The sequence below is a fragment of the Artibeus jamaicensis genome, unplaced genomic scaffold (genome assembly GCF_021234435.1).
Source record: "Artibeus jamaicensis isolate MK-2021 breed Jamaican fruit bat unplaced genomic scaffold, CSHL_Jam_final contig_685, whole genome shotgun sequence".
Taxonomy (NCBI): domain Eukaryota; kingdom Metazoa; phylum Chordata; class Mammalia; order Chiroptera; family Phyllostomidae; genus Artibeus; species Artibeus jamaicensis.
Window position 1 is genome coordinate 19,186,281 of NW_026521924.1, and position 13,478 is coordinate 19,199,758.

Below are 13,478 nucleotides of genomic sequence, written 5' to 3' on the forward strand. Positions count from 1 at the left end.
TGGGAGGGTGCACTCAGCCTGACCCCACAGACATGAGGGTCCCAGGCTTTTATCTCACTTTGCGCTTTGTCCATTTAGTCAGAGAAAGCGCAGTGAGATTTGCAGTGCTTAAAAACATTGCTTTGTTACTTTAAAATGACAGTTAAGGGGTTATATATACTCTTGGCTTTCTAAACTACAGGCTATCTTGTTTTGTAGCTTCCCCCCATGGCCAAGGCAATTTGGGTGGCCTTCATCAGGCTTTGCCAGGATATACTGATGCCAGGCCATAGTTTGTATTCTGGGGACAATATCAATCACTTTTGGTTTTGGCAAGATTGCAGGGAGACAACTAATCCAGAATGGAGGCAGCAGAGAAGGCATACTGAGGAGAATGAGCTGGACAGGCCCAGCTGGTGCTGAAATGGTTATGGCTGAAAAGCTGCGGAAGACGGCCAGGGGACAGGCCAAGAAGGTAGACAGTGGTGCTCCCACAGCAAGTGCTCCCGACTCCACCCTCTGTTTTCGTCTACAAACTGCTGGCTGAGGAAGTAATACTATAGCACTCTACAATTCGCAAAGCATCTTTACATCTAACATTTTAATGGATAATCACCACAGTACTGAGGGAAAACACTGAAGCAATGGCTTCCATTACAGAGAGAAGGAAACAGGCTTAAAGAGGTGAAATGCAGTAACCAAAACAATACAATTAATAAATGCAGCAGCTGGAGCTGAAACCCAGTTCTCTCCGGATCCCAATGTTCTCTCTACGCCCTGTTTCACACTGTCTCCCAAGTTATCACAGATTAAGGGGGGGGGGGGGGGGGCGGGCAGTAAAAAGGAGAGAAACTCAGCAGACTGCCTCATTGCACCCAGGCCACACTGAGGACCTCTTTAGCTCTGGTCCTAAATTACAGAGTGGTTAGGATCAGGCCACAGGCTTGAGGATTAAACCCTAATATGAAGTTAATAACAAGAAAGCCGAGATTTGGGACTGGAGTTTGCCTTCGCCCATTAATTCAATTGAGTAGAGGAGATTACATCTATAAACAAACCACTACAGTTCAAAGCAGTACAAACATGAGCCTATGAATCTGACAAACTCTATGGCAGTTTTTCTTTTTTTCATATTTTTTATGGTTGTTCAAGTACAGTTGTCTCCATTTCCCCCACCACTTCCCCACTCCCTAGCCTCCCTTTATGGCAGTTTTTTTACTTTGGCACCACTGACATTTTGGGCCATATATTTTTGTTGTGGGGGGCTGTACCATGCATAGAATGTTTAGGAACATCCCTGGCCTCTACCCACTAAATGACAGTAGCACCGTCCTTCAACAGTTGTGACAACCAAATCTGTCTCCAGATATTGCCCAAGGTCCTGGGGTGGGAGCACAAAATCACTCCCAGTTGAGAACCACTGCTAGTAAGGGTTATGGAGGTTTAGGGCAAAAGTCAGTTAATACAGTTGTACATACAAAGAATAAGATTCATGAAAGAGGTAATATTTGAACTGGACCTTGGAGAACAGATAAAATTCCTATAGGTGAGGATTACAGAAGACTAAGAAGAAATTCCAGAAAGGGAGGATAACTTAACTGCAGGGATAGGAGAAAGCACAGGTCTGCTGGAAAACAGTCCAGTTTGGCCAGAGCAGAAGGTTCCTGCTGGAAATAGGAGACGGCTAAAAATGCCCATTGAAGTCAGGTCAGAGATAGCTATTCATCAGCTAATGTTTACAAGATAAACCCACAGACGGAGACAGCCATCAACACAAGATAGCACACAGACCTTTAACGATATACAAGTCAGACCAGTGGCACTGTTGTGTGATCCACACCTCCCAAGAGAACAGAAGGCTGCTTGAGCATCACATCTTACACTGCATCTACTGTTCACTGCACTTAGTCAGAGACTGGAACAAGTGCAGAAAAAACTAAGGGCTGGAATGCTCAGGAGTTTCCCAAAGGAGGTAAGAATAATTAATGGGCCTTGAATGGGTATGTTTTGGATGGCTGTAAGGGAAGAGAGGACATTCCAGGTAAGGACATCAGGAGTTGGAAAGAAGTGTACAAAATATATCCAGGAGACACCAAAAAGAACCATGCAGCTGGGAAAGAAGACAAGGCTGGTCAGAACACTGAAGATATAAATGGGACTTTATGTGTGGACAACCAATGAAGGTTCCTGAGCAGAGTGACGCAACTGTTTTTAAAACATGGTCATCTCCTCCGACAGTTTTTAGCTACACATTAGAAAGACCTGGGAGCTTTGTGAAGAATAGCAGTACCCAGGCTCCAACCCCCCAAATCCAATTTAATCGGTCTTGGGTAGGGCCCTGATGTTTTTAAAACTCCAATGATGATTCTAAAAAATGCAGCTAAGGACCGAGAACCACTGCTCTACCATGGCAATTTTTAAACTTTTTCATCTCATGGTACACATAAACTAATTACTGAAATTCCATAGCACACCAAAAAGTAATTATATTTTTTGTTGATCTCACACACAAAAAAATAGGTATCAATTTCATTAACTTACACTGGACGGTTACCGATGTGTTGGCAGTTGAAAATTGCTGGTCTACAGTCAAGCCTTCATCCTCAGATGAGAAAAGGGGCCTAGAACTGTGAGTAATTTGCCTAAATTCACACAGACAGTTAGGTGAGGGGCTGGGACTGGCATCTGGACTCCTATTCCAGGCTCTGAAAGACCTCACAGAGGACTGGGCTAAATTCCATACTTCACTCTATAAGCAGCACAATTATCTGATGACTTGGCCCTCAGGTTTTGCCAGGGTTGAAGCCTCAATGAACTGAATCATAAAACTACTGACTTAAGCAATCCCACAAGCATCTAGGGTAATGGATGTTGGTTTCATTGCTGCCTCCTGGGGGCCCTTAGGAAAGGAAAGGGTCTCAAGAGACTCTCCAGAAAGTACAATAAACAAGCCAAACCAACCAGCTCCCTGAAGAAACAACTTTTTAAAATACAACTAAGCTTTTGTACTTCACATAAAGGGAAGTCTGTCAGGGTTCCTCTTCATGGGAAGAAATACTCTCAGAGATTCTACCCCCTAGGCAAAGGTGGGTGCAAAAGTGATCACAGGTAACTGCTAAAGCATGTTTGTCCACAGACTCTCATTTGAACAGGACACACCCCTTCTGGCCCACAGGGCGGTTTTTCTGAAAAGGGCAGCACCCTCTACAACAGGTCCACCTCTCCAACCCGTCATTCCTTGATTCAGGCAATAGGTGGGAAACAGAAGGTTTGTGAAGACAGTCAAGCTGGAAATCTGAGTCTGTCCTCCAGGGTGGGGCTAAAGTGGGTTTACAGATGTTCATGTAGAAAATCATACAATAATCAGTAATACAAGATAGACTCCGTTTCACATACTCACAACTATAAACCTACTGTTGCTCCCCTCCCTGCCAACATGCATTCTATTCATCCTAGGGTGCTGCTGCAAATAACTATTAAAACAAAATAATGCCGACCTAGGGGCCTTCTCGCTAACCCCAGACTCCCATGGACCAGCTGAAACTCTAGCATGGGGGTCACACTAAAGGAACTCTAGAAGCAGAAGCACTACCTTCTGCTTTCCGCTATTGAAGGATGCAGCTCAGGACACCAGGACTGCTGGCGAGACCCTGGGATGTGCCCTTGAGGTGGGCACTGGGTTCCCACCAGCTATAAGGCAGAATCCCTGAAAACAATCCGACCTTTAACCTAGCCTGAGTGGAGGTAAAGAATAAGCCAGAATCCTAAGATGCAGTGCTTTTAATACTCATTCTAGCCTAATTTATCTCACAGTAGCTATATGCCAGATACCATAATAAGCACTTTGTCCACTAATTATTTCATTTTATTTTCTAATACACTTGTAAAATAGGTACTGTAATCCTATTTTACAGATGAACAATCTGACACCTGGAGAGGACAGCTAGTGGGTGGCAAAGGAAGGATTTGAACCTGAGCAGCCTATATCCAGAGCTCGGCAGGCTTCTATGAACAGCTTTTCCCACTTGATGCCAGCTGATTATTAATTCTACTTTTTCTCAGGTTTGGCTACTGGAATTTACCAGAAACTTATTGAGCAAATAATTTTAAACTGAAGTGCATCACATAAAGTTTAGGCATTATTAATACAAAACTGGGTATTATTAGGTATTAGCATTATTACTTTAATTAATAGGGGAGAACTGCTCTTATCGGGGAGTATTTGAAAAGCAACCCTGTGGACTGCTTAATTATCTCAAGTCACATTTGGTTAAAACTCTGGTTAAGCCCATCTTTCAACGCAAAGGCTTAAAAGACGCGACATCTTCAAAACTTGGAGAATGACAGGAGAGATACTGTCCCCAGAGTTTTCTCAGCTGCAAGGAGAATGAGACGGTAGCCTGATTCCTCTCTTCTCTCTGCTAAGTGTTATGGCTTCACATAACATAGAGTTAGAGCTCCAATGTCGCAATTTTAAAAAGCATTCCACTTTTACCGTAAGTTGAAAGTTCAGACTTAAAAATGTAGAAGAATTCTAAGGATTAAAACTGTCATTTAAAATAAACAACTGTGCCTGTTTTGAAAGCAAATAGTATTTCTGGAAAAACTATCATATGGCAATTACCAGTGAAAGGAAAAGCTGACATGACTGCTAATCTTAGGTTTTTCATTAGAAATGGGAAGCAGCTTCATACTATTTTTATGAGCTACACACAATTTTTCTTACCCTTCTTTATTATGTTTATGAGTTTTTACACCATCGCTCTCCCACTTCCCTCCAAATAATAGCTATTGCCTTCAAACCTGAAACAGCATTATCTTAAAAAAAAAAAAAAAACCCGCAAAGCTTCTAACACAAATCTTAGTAAGTAATATAAAACCAAGCGTGAAGAATGGCTGTAGCAGAAAATTTGCCTCGATCAAGTGAAAACCCCAAACTGCAGACTGCAGGTATTTTTAGGGGGTAAAGTGATTACAGTCTAACAATATAGCCAAAGGCTGGGGTAAGCCGCTTGAGGAATTAATTTCTCTGTATTAAATCTCTGGGGAAGATAAAATGGAGCACCTCCACACAAAGAGTTGGGAAGAATGCCTACTCCATGTGCCTTAACAGCAACCAAGTTTAAAAGCACAGCCTGCCTGACAATGTAAATACTGTCTATATGAACTTCAACTCAGACCGCAACAAAGCCTTATTTCCTCTAGAGTACACCCCACTCAGCCATCAGCAATGGATGTCTGTTTAGGACTGGGAACATGCCAAGCTCTGCGTGGCACTGTGAGAAACATGACAGAATTCTGAGTCTACCATACCATCCCCACCCCCCCACTGAAGAGATAAGACCAAAAGATATAACACAACCCACTTTTGTACAACATCCTCCATGTATTCTAGTTAATTTCACACAATAAATATTTAATGGCCAGATTGTGGGTAAATATTATAAACACAATAGAATTAGCACTATATTAAAGAAAAAACATTCATTTACCGAAGAAAGCCCTGAAACCTAGCGAATACTCATACTAAAATCTGGGTTTAGTTTTTGCGTGCCATTTCCAAGCAGTCTCTTAAAAAAGAGGGGGTGAGGTGGGGAGGTTTCAAAAAGGCCTTTCAGCCCTGGCTGATGTGGCTCAGTGGACTGAGTGCCGGCCTGTGAACTGAAATGTTTCTGGTTTGGTTTCCAGTCAGGGCACAAGCCTGGGTTGTGGGCCAGGTCCCCAGCTGGGGGCACGAGAGAGGCAACAGATCTATCCATGTACCCGCGATATTTCTCTACCTTTTTCTCCTCCCTTTCCCTCTCTCTAAAAAGAAGAAACAAACAAACAAATAAATAAAATCTGTGTAATATCTCAGGACCTTAGCAGAAACATCAGTGGTTTTCCTTTAAAAAATAAATAAATAAAAATAAAAATGTCTTTCAGAATTTGACACCCAGTTTGCAGTAAACCAAAATGGTATCAATCTTTGGACCTGAAAGTCCTTGACAGACTTCTTCCTTTAGCATCCCTATTCAGACTTGTCAACTTCTCCTCCAAAATCTCCCATTTGCCCTTTTCTTTCTGACTATCCTCACTTCCTGTCTGGCTTCACCTAATCATTTATCATTTATCAAGTGCCTATTATCTGCCACAAGCAGAGCTAAACCTTCATCCTTGCTCTCATGGAGCTCACATGATACTCAGTAGAGCTGTTATCAGCCCATCTCAATCACCAGGCTGCAAGCTTTAGCACAGGCTTTGTACTTCCAGATCCCAGCAGCATCTGGCACACAGCAGACACTCTAAAAATGTTTGTTGTGTGACATTAGATTAGTTTAGCAAGCTCTCTTTTAAATCTATAAATATTTTAGTACAGTATATATCTTCAAAAAGGACTCTTGCTTTTTTTATTTAAATACAAAAGCAGTCTGTGCACAATGCAAAAATATAGACAGGTATCGGTAAAAAGTAAATTCTCCAACCACCTAAAGCCCACTCCCGGAAGTGACTATTAACTGCAGTTTAGAATGTGGATTTCCAGAACTCTCCTATGATGATACATGACATGCACACACACCCAATGCACACATACCCCACATTTGTTTGGAAAAAGTTCTTTGACAGTTTGCGACACTAGCTTCTCAACTTTCTCATCTAGTAATTCTCAAAGTGTTGTCCTTGGATTGGAAGTACAAACTCGGCCCCACTCCAAACGTACTGACTGAATCAGACATTGTGGGTTTTAATAAACTCTCCAGGTGATTCCGAAGTGCACTAAAGGCTGAGAACCACTGCTCTCAACCAACTCAGGTGACCCTGGTCAAGCCAGATTTTTACCTGTCCCTTAAACACATCAAGCATTGTTATCTTGCATTAGTTCTACCACCCTGCTTCAAAATGCTTTCCTTGTCCTTTTGATTAATTCTGACCCTACCAATCTGTCAAAGCCTAGAAAGTCCTAACTCCTCCCCAGAGTGTTTGCACTACCACGGCTCAGCCCTCTTGCAGCTCTGCCAAACCTGGTCTCTCTACCACAGGATTTAACAATTATGTACACACTGTCTTCAAAGTCAAAGAACAGTTTTTACTATTAAAAGGGCCCTTCAGGATACAATGACGTGACACTGGCTCTGCAGTAAACCCCAAATGCTATCAATCTTTGGACCTGAAAGTCCTTGACACACCTATTATATTTCCTTGAAAACATGAGTCATATTCGAGTTATCTCTTCCTCAATCCTGTTCTAAGCACACAAAGAGAAATTTAAAGATTTTATTTATTTATTTTTAGAGAGAGGGGAAGGGAGAAAGAGAAACATCAATGTGTGGTTGCCTCTCGCATGCCGCCTACTAGGGACCTGGTCTGCAACTCAGGCATGTGCCCTGACTGGGAATCCAATCCACAATGACCAACCACCCTTTGATTCACAGGCCAGCATTTAATCCACTGAGCTACACCAGCCAGGGCAGAATTTTGATAGAGTTGCTGATTAATGTCTTTAAGGATGAATTCACTAAAATACTGGTACATTTTTAATGGGTAAAAGAAATTTAGTTTTCAAGTTGTAGCCCCAGGTCTGACCTTGGATGAGTTTACTCCATAGCACTGCTTTGCTTATGATGCTATTATGGCAATTTTTAGACCTGACTTGAGTTATAGTTAGATACGGTGTTTCCCAGTTAGCTAGTAAGCTTTCAACAGGAACCATGTTTTATTAAATGCTTACTCTCTCACCATTCCCAGCGCCATGTCTTCCGCATAACAGCTCAATATATTTGCAGAAAATTATTTGGAAAAAATCTCTAAAAAGCCTCATTTATGTAGAGAACTGTACACAGATATGCAGCCTCCCAAAGGGCCCATTTGAACAGTTATTAACATTAATACTATGAAATGACTTATGGTAAAAATTGTGATTACTCTGGTAGCACCAGGGGCAGTCTGCCACAAAAGGCCAAAAATATAAAAATGAATCGAACATGCATTTAGGGATAGAATAAAAGACCACAAGCTCAGGCTACCTTACTGTAACATGCAAATCAAAACTGCTCTCTACAATTATACCAACTCCAGTGTCAAGGATAAACAAACAGGCTTGTTGATACAGGACCCTTATCTGTAATTTCCAGAAACAACAGGGTGGACTAGAGACCTTTTCGGAGTGGCAGGTCTAAAAGGAAACATCACAACAAAAAAAATATTTTCCCTTTATTCTTTTTTTCTTTTTTTAAAAATCATATCTATGAGATGAATGTTAGGTGAACCTATTGTGGTAATCATTTCACAATATAAATTAAACCATCGTGCTGTATGCCTTAAATTTATATAGTGATGTATGTCAATTATTTCTCACCAAAACTGGAAAAAATATATATAAAGGAAGGGACAGGAAAGAGAAATTGAAGGGCAAGTGGAAAATACAGAAAGGCAACAAAAAAAAAAATCATTCTTTGAGTAACAAAAAGGAGTAGTGGGAATTCACTGAGCCGTTGCCAAAGATCTACTGTGAGCTAGGCATTTGGTCCGCAAAGACAGCCCCTGACCTCTCTTGGCTAATAGTCCTACTGTGCGTATGCACACGCACATGTGTATGCATGGGAAAGTCAAGCAAGGAAGGCTTCACAGAGATGCTGGTGAGTTAGTGGAGCTTTGAAGTGTTTAAAAAGGATTTGCTAAGAAAGAAAAAAAAAAGACAGTTTGAGCTAGTTATTTTGGGGAGGAAACATTCACATGATTTTACAGCTGTTCCTGTGGGACTTTAAATCGTGGTAGCTTCTTATATTCAGCACCGCTTTGTCAACACTCTTTCTCTACTTTATTTTAGATACTAAGATGTTCAAGCGCAATGTAAAAACAGAGCCCGAAAGCCCCAGAATAGGGTGAGGGCTCGCCAGATTTGCTCTGTCACCCCCACACCCAGCCAGCCCAGCCAGCCCGCTCCGCTGTCCCGGCAGCCAGAAAAGGCTAATTATATCCTCTGGGGGCCCGGCTCAGGAAAACCTGGGGGCAGGCTCGCCAGGCTCACCCCGCTTCTGCAAGGCTCCGAATCTACCTGTCAAAGGGAGGCGAGCTCTGCAGAAAAAAAGTGCGTGAAAAGGAAGGAGGAGGCACAGTGATTGGGAAACGCTCAGATTAAGTGAGAATCTTAATGAAATGTTCCGCAAGATCCCAGGCACACGGCAAGCACCGGGTGAACAATAACTCTTATTAATAACACTACTATTATTACAGCAACATCTCATTTGTTCTTCAACAAGAAAACAGTTTTTGCAGTCTTTTATGATGTTAAAATGCAAATCCAGAGATAAGTGTATTTCAGTTTTTTTTAAAGGCTTAAGATCAAATTTCAACCGTACTGGCCCAAGACACCGAGGGCAAGAGCCGGCCCATGCCTGTCGGCCGCGTGACCTTGGGCAGGCACTTCTCCGATCTCTGCCTCAGTTTCCTCCTCTGTCAAGAGGGGCGAAGAAGCACCTCCCTCGCAGGGTCACCGTGGGGCTGCGCCAGAGCTCACCGCGCAGCTCCCAAGCCTCCCTGGCGCCGGGGCGGGAGGAGGGAACAGATGGGTGCGCGACACCGAGGCCCACCAAGTCCCACCGCCGGCAGAGCAGGAGAAAGGGGGTCGCGCCTGAGGTGGCTCCCGGCGACCGAGAGTGTGGGCGCCCAGAGGCTCAACCCCTGCTCAGCCCCTGCCGCCAGCACGCTGTCGCCTCGGCTCCGGGAACGGCGGAGGGAGGCCGGGCTGACCCGGACCCAGGAGCTGGGGAAGTGGAGAGCGCCGGGGGTCCTGAGGCGGGCAGCCAGAGCCCGGGGCCCCACCGCGCACGAGGGACGAGGCGGGGCGGGTGAAAGCAAGGGGAGCTAGGGCCCCGCCAGCAGCGCCACGTCCCCGGCGGGCCGGGCTGAGGCGTTCACTCACCTGGGGCGCGGGGGAACCCGCCGTCAGTGCAGCAGCGGCGGCTACAGCGGCAGCGAGAGGGGCGGGGGAGGCTGTGCGGACGCGCAGGCGCGTTGAGGATTCCGGGGCCGCGCGGTTGTGCCGCTCAGGCCGGCCTCGGAACTACCAAGATGGTGGCTGAGCCGGGAGCGGCCGACGGTGCCATCTTGGATGTAATTCTCGGAGAACCGTACATTATAAGTACCCGAAGGGAGGGGGTTGAGCGCTGCGTCCGCCAGGCCTCCTCCCTTCTACGGAGTCGCACCCTCCTGAAGCCTCTGAGGACCCTTGTAGGGCGTGGCATCCTTTCACTTGGGGCCGGAGCCCTTACCCAAGGTCACGTGGCACCTAGCAGTGCTTGGCATGGGGAAGGGGCTAGTCAATTCTGGAGACTGGACCCAGTGACTTAGAGAATTAGAATCCAAGACTCAGTCCACCTTTATATCACTGTTACAGCTGCCAACTGCGCCATCTCCTTGGGTGCAACACGAGAAATTGAATTATTTTTTTAGAATGATTACCCACCTTAAGCTTAATGGCCCAACAATTTAAATAACACCAAAACGTACGGGACTAAATCCCTTTCCCAAAAGTTTATACTTTAGTCTTGTGAAAATTAATAAAGGAAAAGCTTCGTTTAAATGGTGTAGGACAGGCTGGAAGGGGAGCCCTCAGGCACCGCCGCTCAGCATCAATTACAGGAGGAATCAATTACCTACCCCAACAGAAAGATACGCACCTTGCAAGTCATACCATTGTAATCAATCAATCAATCAATCAATCACTAACTGTAGAGAGCTAATTGGCTTTATTAAGCAATTCATGAATCCAGTAGCATCCCATCTAGCAAATAGAAGAGTACTCAGCGCGGATGTACAAAAAGGAAGGTTTTTATAGGAAGAAAGGTGAAGCAAGGGAGCTATTTTATTTTTTTAGAGATTCTGTTTATTCATTTCTAGAGAGAGGGGAAGCGGGGAGAGAAACAAATGACTGAGAGAAACATCAATTGATTGCCTCTCGCACAGCACGTGTCCTGACTAGGAAAGGAACTGGCAACCCTTTAACACAGGCCAGGCACTGAACCCATTGAGACACACCAGCCAGGGCAATGGAGTTATTTTAAAAGGAAAAGACTTACTAGGGGGCTGGGACACCTTGGAGGGGGGCAACAGATGGGTTTTTATCATGCAGATTGCCTCTTTTTTGAGGGGCAGAGGAAGCCCACATGACAGACTACCTCATTGGTGTTGACCAGAAAATTCCAGACGAGCTGACTTAAAATTATGTTTCTGGGAGAGGTTGAAACTGCCATTAGATCAGACATTAAATATCCTGGGCCTTAGGCACAAGGACACCATTTTGGGCCTGTGGTTTTTCTCTTTAACATTACTCCAACAGAATTTCCTTCCTTGCCCAGCAACTCACTCAGCCAATGAGGAACTGTTGACAGCCTCTCTTGCTTTCCTTCAATGGATTTTCATTAGAAACAACCCCTTCCAAATTCCTTTTCCTCTGTAATGTTCCTCTCCTTTGCTTGCTGGACTTGACTATAGCTTTTGCTATTACCATACTTATCGGGAATTGCAATTCTCTATCAAACAAATCCATTTTACCAGCAAGATGGATTTGTTTGTTGCCCAAACAAATCCATCTTGCTGGTAAAATAACTGGATGTCCTATTTTTTAAGGGCAGCAATACATTATTTATTAAGGATCAATGACTAGAAGTAAAATATTCTCTGAACTAAATTAGGGCAAATGTAACAAATGTTACCAAACACCAAGGGCAGTAACTGTGTATAATACTGTAATTTATCAATCCCTGGACCAAATTTGAGAAGGAAAACTAGTATTGACTGAGCACAACTTTTTATTACATGACTTATGTTTATTCATTAACATTTACTGAGTGCCAAATTAGTTCTAGCTCACCCTCCACTATCTTTATGTCCTTGGTTAAATTATTAAGCCTCTCCAACCTTGTGTTCATCTCTAGTGACAAAAATATACAAGTAATATCATAACATTATGGTCTATATGCATGTAAAATGCTTATTACTTACTACAGTCATACCTTGGTTCTTGCTGGCTTCAGAACTCATCAAACCCTGTACTTGTCACATTTTGATGAGAAAAAAGTTTCAGCCCTTGATGCTTGCTTGGGACTTGTCACACTTGCTAGAACTTGTATGAGTCGCCACACCCCTCAAGAGAAAATGCTTCATCATTCGGTACTCGTCGGTCTCAGCACTTCTCCCGAGTTCCAGAACAAATTAACAAGTACTGAGGTACCACAGTGTTTTTCTGTATTCTATTGTTTATCTGTTCAAGACAGACTAAAACACACTTCTTATGCTTGAGTTCGAACAAATTTTTATAATAGTAAATAAAATGGAGGAAAGTACAATCACCTTTGGAGATGATCTGTCTGTCCCCATTCTAGAAATAAGGAAAGTGAGGATGAGATGAAGATTCATTTCAAACTCTATATTCTTTCCATTATACTACTCTGCTTCTGAGTATAGATCAACACCACTCCTCTGGGTTTTAAAAATCCCAGCTTTCCTTGGGACTGTCCAAAGTTCTGTTTTGCCCTAATCTGGATAAAATTACCCACTCTTGAGGCTTCAATAAATACATATCAGTAACTTCCAAAATTTGTCTCTAGTCCATATTTTTCTACTCAATCGTCCACCAGCATATCCAACGGCCTACTTAGCTTCCCCACTTGGTGTCCCAAATTGAACTACTAGCTTTCCCATCATCCACCCAGCTATTCAAGCCTTTACCCTCCATCATATTGATACCACTGCCCTAAACTTACTAATCTAATCTTCATAGCATACCTGTGATATAGGTTCTGGCACTCTAATTTTATTGTAGTGCTAAAGAGAAAAACTAGACCCAAAATGGAGTCACCCAGGATACCAAACCTACACTTAATACCTGATCTAATCAGTTTCCGTCTCTCCCAGTTGCGGTGACAGGCTTTTAATACCTAGGTTACAATGCCTGCAATGTTCCAGACACTCCGAGCAGCGCACCCCACATGCCCACTGCCAGCATGTCCTAGCACAGGCCACTGTTTCCCATCTAGCCAGCGCAATACCTGATGGGTCTTTCATATCCATACCTTGCTTGCTGCTATCTATTCTCCACTCAGCAACTAGAATGATCTTGTAAAAATAAAGTTCTGCCCTGGCCAGGTAACTCCATCAGTTAGAATATCATCCCCATATGTCAAGATTGCAGGTTCAACCTCCAGCCAGGGCACATATAAGAAGCAACCAATGGCCCTGGCTGGTGTGGCTCAGTGGATTGAGCGCAGGCCTGCGAACCAAAGGATCGCAGTTCAATTCCCAGTCAGGGCACATGCCTGGGTTGCAGGCCAGTTCCCAGCAGGGGACACACGAGAGGCAACCATACATTGATATTTCTCTCCCTCTCTCCTTCCCCTCTAAAGATAAAATCTTAAAAAAAGAGAAAGTAGCAACTAATGAATGCATAAATAAGTAGGGCAAATCAGTATCTCTCTTCCTTCCTGTCTAAAAATCAATAAATAAAAAATAAAGTTCTGATC

The 13,478-nt window shown here is 43.6% G+C and overlaps 1 protein-coding gene across 1 annotated transcript in view; it reads right to left on the reverse strand.

Moving 5' to 3' along the window:
* The window catches only part of NDRG3 (NDRG family member 3), a 71,090-nt gene extending 60,986 nt beyond the window's left edge, over positions 1–10,104 (reverse strand). The window contains exon 1 of the mRNA XM_037164533.2: positions 9,881–10,104. The gene's annotated coding sequence lies outside the window, so the exon portion shown is untranslated. The remainder of the gene's footprint in view (positions 1–9,880) is intronic.
* Between the last annotated feature and the right edge of the window lie 3,374 nt (positions 10,105–13,478).